At 42.3% G+C, this 6000-nt stretch overlaps 1 protein-coding gene across 2 annotated transcripts in view; it reads left to right on the top strand.

The window, feature by feature from the left end:
* Positions 1 to 5096, top strand: part of LOC121642832 (Kv channel-interacting protein 1) — a 65897-nt gene extending 60801 nt beyond the window's left edge. The window contains exon 9 of one of the 2 annotated variants that reach the window (XR_006010974.1): positions 5067 to 5096. The gene's annotated coding sequence lies outside the window, so the exon portion shown is untranslated. The remainder of the gene's footprint in view (positions 1 to 5066) is intronic. The other variant, XR_006010975.1, reaches the window with a different exon arrangement.
* The last annotated feature ends 904 nt before the right edge of the window (positions 5097 to 6000 follow it).

Below are 6000 nucleotides of genomic sequence, written 5' to 3' on the forward strand. Positions count from 1 at the left end.
TTCACTTAATGACAACCAAGTTTATGTTTGGTGGCTTTTTTCTCCATTTTTTAATTGGGGGCCAAGCTATTTCATTACATGATGATATTTGCTCTTAATTTGTTAATGTATGTAAGTTACTTTTTTTGCGCTTATTGCCATCCTATTTGTTGTCTATCATCACATTATGATTGCCACTTTTATTCAAAAAATGAAGCCCGAAGACACCTTAATTGTTGAGCTTGAAAGTGTGAGATGATACTGTACAAATTCAAATGAAAATGCAAAGATACTGAGGTAGAAGTTAATATATATTTTATAAAAGATCAACATCTTGCCCTTGACAATAAAGTGTTATGAAGCAATATGAGATGGGACAAGGCCCGAGGTGTTTGTTTGGCAATATGGACAGACTCGGAGTGTTGGCTGGCTCACCCTGCCATATGTGAGCTCACCAGTGGCTTTTGATGGGGGAGAATTGGTCTGTTATAGCTGTCATCATTTCGGACATTTTTATGTTTCCCTTATGACACTTGCAAAAAAGACAAAACAAAACAACAAAAAAAAAAACTCTCTTGATGGACTTTGCTGTAAAAAACAAACAAACAAACAAACAAACAAACAAACAAACAAACAAACAAACTAACTAACAAAAAACATCTTCATCTTAGTTTAATCCGCTGTGTATGACGCGTCTTGACCAGAATATCAGTTGGATCACTAATTTTGGGTTTTGCATGACTCCACCACAGAGTGAGAGCAGAGAGGGGTCCCACTCGTTGCAGATGTAGGGTGGTACTAATGTGGTGTAATCCAATGATTATGAGCGATTATGACACATTAGTTTTGACCTACTGTACACCGGTTTATCCAAGGAGAAGGACCCCCCCCCCCCCCCCCCAACACACACCCCAACACACACCCACACAAACACGCACACACACAAACACTTTTGTGTATATTTTTGATACTCAAGAAAAAAGTAGAAACCAAAAAGAATATCGATTCCAAGCGTATGTGCACAAAAAAGAAAAAAGTAGCCTTGAGGTCATCTCGTTTAGAGGAAAATATTTAGTTTCTGGAAAAAACCTGCAGCCCCCAAAGAATTACTGAGGATACATCAATCCTCGTTTTTTTCCACAGGCAATATAAAAGCTGACACTCTGATTTCAAAAGTCCAAAAAGAAACGACAACAAAAGAGTGAAAGAGTGCGATTTGTTTGAGAAATTACCACTTGATCTGCATAATCGGGGGGTTCTGGGCTGCAGCTCGGTACCCGGGGGCTGCGTTTTTATTGCGCGTCTCTTCGCCGTTATCAATTTCAGCAGCGCGCCTGACTTTTTAAAAGGGGGGACGAGGCCGGCTGCCTCTGAATAATGAATGACACGCTTTTATATTGTCGCTAAAGTGCCCGTGATGTTACAATATGAAAAGGCAGCGGTAAGTAATAGTGCATTTAAAGGGGATGTAGTGTATTATTATGATGTAAAAGAGAAGAAGGGAGAGGGAGATGAGTGGAGAGCGGTACCCAGAGAAAGACAGAGATTGTTTTATTACAATAAGAGGAGATGAGTTTGCCTCGCAGCGAAATGGGGACCAGTTAATGAAACTTTACCGCAGCTAACGATTTCCCCTCCCTCGCTCTAAAAACCCTGCTCTTATAAAATATTTAAACTATTTAATATAGGTGGTATTAAGCTGAAAGACACTTGCATTGGCCATCTGACAGCATTTACAAGGCACTTTTTTAAAGTTCGGTAAACAAAGCTTTACAGCCCGCTCTCCCCTCAACCCACATACAACAAAAGCCGTGTAGTAAATCATGCTTACATCCAGCGCAATATAGAGAAAACTTGTTTGTACTGTTGGGAGACTTGATTTGGTCTAATTTACACTTTTCTCCATGCATCTTTTCTCACAAGGATGCAGCAGTTTCAAGGCCTCTCCTATCAATATAAACCCGTCTTTAATATGAGGGATTGCCCTAGATGGCCCCAGTGTGGGGGGATAGTGTTTCATATTGACATGCTCAGTGGGATTGTTGGATGAGAAGAGAGCAATGGGATCCCCCATCAGGGACCCGGACAGGACCATCATCATCCCTGCTCTGCAGCTTTGTATGGACACAGCTCAACTGATAGTTAAAAAGAAGATAAACCATGTAAAATGTCACTGTAAATGTTACTTTTATGTCCTAGTAGATATTAAAGGATTTTAATTACCAGTTATGAAGTTTATAATCCCTTAAGATTCTCTTTATTGGAGAAAATATATTTAATTTTTCTCTACAAGATGGATGACAGCAGAAGTTTGGCTGTCCAAATGTTGTAGAAGCAACAGTTTTGTTAAACAAACTAGGAAGATTTATTTCTGGTGTGGTCTTCTTGTCTACCAGTAAGCTGAAATCTTCTTTTTTTGTGCAAATATTAACATTTAAAGATTCCCTGTTAGGCATTTGTTTCAGTGAACATGAGGAAGTATGCTTTTGGCTCTGAGTGTGTGAGGGTAGACCATGTCAGCCTGTCTGATGGTTGAATGCATGGCTGCTTCTTCACGCTGGTTAAAAGTTGGGGAGGGAGGGAGAGGAGGAAGAGAGTGAGAACGGGAAGTAAGCAACCACACAGACATGAATTATAGGGGTGGACGAGAGCAGAAACAGGATGGATGGATGGCTGAGACGGAGATGTAAGGGAAAGAGTTAAAGCATTAATGGGGATCGTTTGGGGATGATAATGATAATTGAGCACATGGCTTGAGTTTGGACAACTGGATTGTCTTTTCTTTGTGAGTGAGATTTAACCTCTGTTTAATCTGTTCTGAGTGCTTAAAAGTTTCTTCTTTTCAGTTACTGATCATGAGCAGCTTTCAAAGAGATCCCACTGACACAGTGACTGATGTAATTAATTAGTTTCTTGTGGCTTTAATGACTTTTGACTGATTTATGTGTGCATATTTGAGTGAGCGTGCCAGGGAGGGTTTGCGTTTAGGAGCAGCTGAGTGCTCCTGGATGCCCCTGGTTGTGGCGCTAATGTGTTAATTCATTACTGCTTGTAGTCAGCTGCATTGTGTCAGAGCTGTGTTTCCCATCTCCCTCTGTCTGCGTTCCCTTCACTTCATAAAAGCCGATTATGGTGCATGTCGCCCATTCTCTCCTGCCTCTTGACCTCCTCACCCCTCCTGTTGCCTGCCCGTAGGGTGCTCATGCAGGGGAGCAAGGGAGGGAGGGAAGGAGGACCAGCTGCCACCAGCCAGTGCTCTGGTTTCTGGCAGAGAGAAATACTCCAGCCCCCTGCTTTGCAGGGCCTTCTGGCCCCTCAGGGTGGAGGGGGGCCACCAGCCTCATGCCACCAGCTCCACCTGTCTTGCCCCAGGCATAGTGTGACTGATTACACACAGAGATATACACAACCACATATGCATTTAAAAACCACCTGACTGTTAAATATGTCAGCAGCTTTGTTGTGAATCAGCCTTGAAACTGTTTGAAAAGCTACAGTTGTGCAGACATGCAACAAAATGTGTGCACCTTTCAGCAGACCTGTAAACCACATACTACAATAACGCCTTCTTCAGTAACCACACACACACTTACACACACAGGAGCACTTTGCTGAGAGGCGTGAAAGAGCGAGAGCTAAGTGAGGCCACTCCAGAGCACTATTCTCTATATTGATTTCCCATTATCAGACCCTTAGTCCCTGTGGAGTCATTAGTGCTGGGATCAAACAGACAGACAGAGAAGGAGACTAATACCAGTCACTTACACCAGTACAAGGAGATCACCTTACTTCCCTCAGGGTAGGAAGGCCAGAGAGGAGCAGAGGAGGAGAGGAAACGAGTAAGGGAGGGGGTAGTGGATGGACGAACGCAATGGACTAACAGATGGAGATGGCAATGTGTAGAGAGGAAGAGGAAAGAGGTGGGGTCTTAACTTAAAGAGGAGATACTGAGATCACTTTATTTAACTGTCCTGTAAGGTGAATTATCTCTGCTTTTTATTTTGGTTAGGTTTCCAAAATTATTTGGGTTGCCTTTAATTGAAAGTTTTGCCCAACTTGTCCTCTTTTTCAAATCTGGGACTTTTCTTTTAGTCCATTGTTGCCAGTACACCTTCTCCTTTCTGTCAATAATTTTACAGTAAAGATGCAATGATGAATGGTTTTCATGTAGTCAGCAGCTGTCCCCAAACCAGACACACACACACACACAAATAGAAGGAGAGCAAGAAGAATATGAAATGTGAAATACTCATTTCGCTTCCCTTCCTTCATAATTTCTGTGGATGTATTTATCCTCTGTGGATTTCACGAGAACAATGAATTCGTAGTATGAATCAACACCATCAATCTTATTCACTTCTGCCTGCCAGTGAGCCCTGGAAGTGGTGGTCAGGCTCCACAGACACACACAGCCAGACTAACACACTCACACACAGCTCAGATGGGGGTGACCCTGGCCTGACCCCCCTGCTGACCCCCAATCTGTTCCCCAACCTCACACCATGAGCGACCGGTCCACACTGGGACAGGTCTCAAAGACACACACATACACACTCTGGCATACTGTGCTGTGTGTGATCTGATGGATATCTCCTCAGACAGTGCCATGTGTGTGGGCAGTGTGCATGCAGACAGGGTGTGTATGTGTGTGTGTGTCTAAGTTTGTGGACCGCCGTAGCCTCTGCCCCCTCCCACTGGTGTTAATTGATTCTTGGTGCGCTTTGCTGATTGGTGTGAGGACCCCTAGAGGCTGGTTCAGTCTCCACCAGTGCCCCCTCCCCATTTCTGTAGCACCTAAGATACACACATGCACTCTGAAGCACACATCACACTGATGTGTAATCTGATTTATCTCTAAATATATACAGTATATGTATGTCCACACACTGGTTAGACCACATGTGTTGATTGTACTAATGAGAAAACACACATATGCACGCACACTCTCATCTTTCAGGGGGTTTTCACACCCTTGTAAAGAGGAAGCTGGCTAGCTTACATGAGCAGATTGTGGATCATATGAGACGATCCACACAGAAAAAATCAGTGTCTTAGAGGTGATTCATGAACAATATAGGTGGGTGAAGGTGTGTGTGTAGGTGTATGTGTGTGTGTGAGAGAGCCAGAAAGACAGCGAGAGAGATGAATCTCTGGTTATTAATTTCCAGCCGCGGCCCCTGGGTGAGATGTTAATAAAGGGCTGATTGTGACTAATTTCTTATTAATTGCCATCAGCGATTACACAGTGGCCAGTAATGCGGCTAATTTGTTGAAATGAATTTGGTTTTCTGAGGCATTTTAATTGCTGCAGGTGGGCAGCGTCTTCCGCATAGTGGCACTTTTATTTTTCAGGGAGGAAACTTTTGAAGTTGTGCAGCTGCTGAATAAATAATATTACTGATAAGTGCACATTTTAAGCATATTATCTAAACATGTGTATGTACATTTTCACACAAAAATGTGCTCATCATAGATGTGATTAGCCTAGCAAAGCTGGGCTTTGGTGTAGAAATGTGTAGGACATCATGGATAGTATAGGTACTGCTCACTACTAACACATAAAAACAAAAATAGGCTTTCAATCTTGTTTTTAACTTGATGATTTTATATCATGCACCTTTAAAAAAGAAAAACTTCTTAACTTTGTATTAGTTGCATCCTATCCTGAAAAATGTTAGCACAATGTGAGGTGCAAATATGATTATGTACTCTGACCTGATGAAGATCCAAGTTAGATTTAAACATTGTAAACAAACAATCCCATGGCATAGAATAAGTGCACAACCCCTTTCAAGTGTAGCTACCTCGACAGTGTCTTGAAGATAACCCAAATTGGCAACTTTAGCTGTGAAGAAATATTCCAGCTGATCAAGATCAACTCAATGATTAAGTCTGCCATGACCTATAGGAGCTGTTTGAATGCCAGAGTCAGTTTCTACAGTCAACAAGTCAGGCTGCCATCAAACTCCAGCTCCAAAGTCAACATCTTCAAGTTTGATAAACATTTGTATCTGACTATAT

This window comes from Melanotaenia boesemani, chromosome 7 (genome assembly GCF_017639745.1).
Source record: "Melanotaenia boesemani isolate fMelBoe1 chromosome 7, fMelBoe1.pri, whole genome shotgun sequence".
NCBI classification, from domain to species: Eukaryota; Metazoa; Chordata; class Actinopteri; order Atheriniformes; family Melanotaeniidae; genus Melanotaenia; species Melanotaenia boesemani.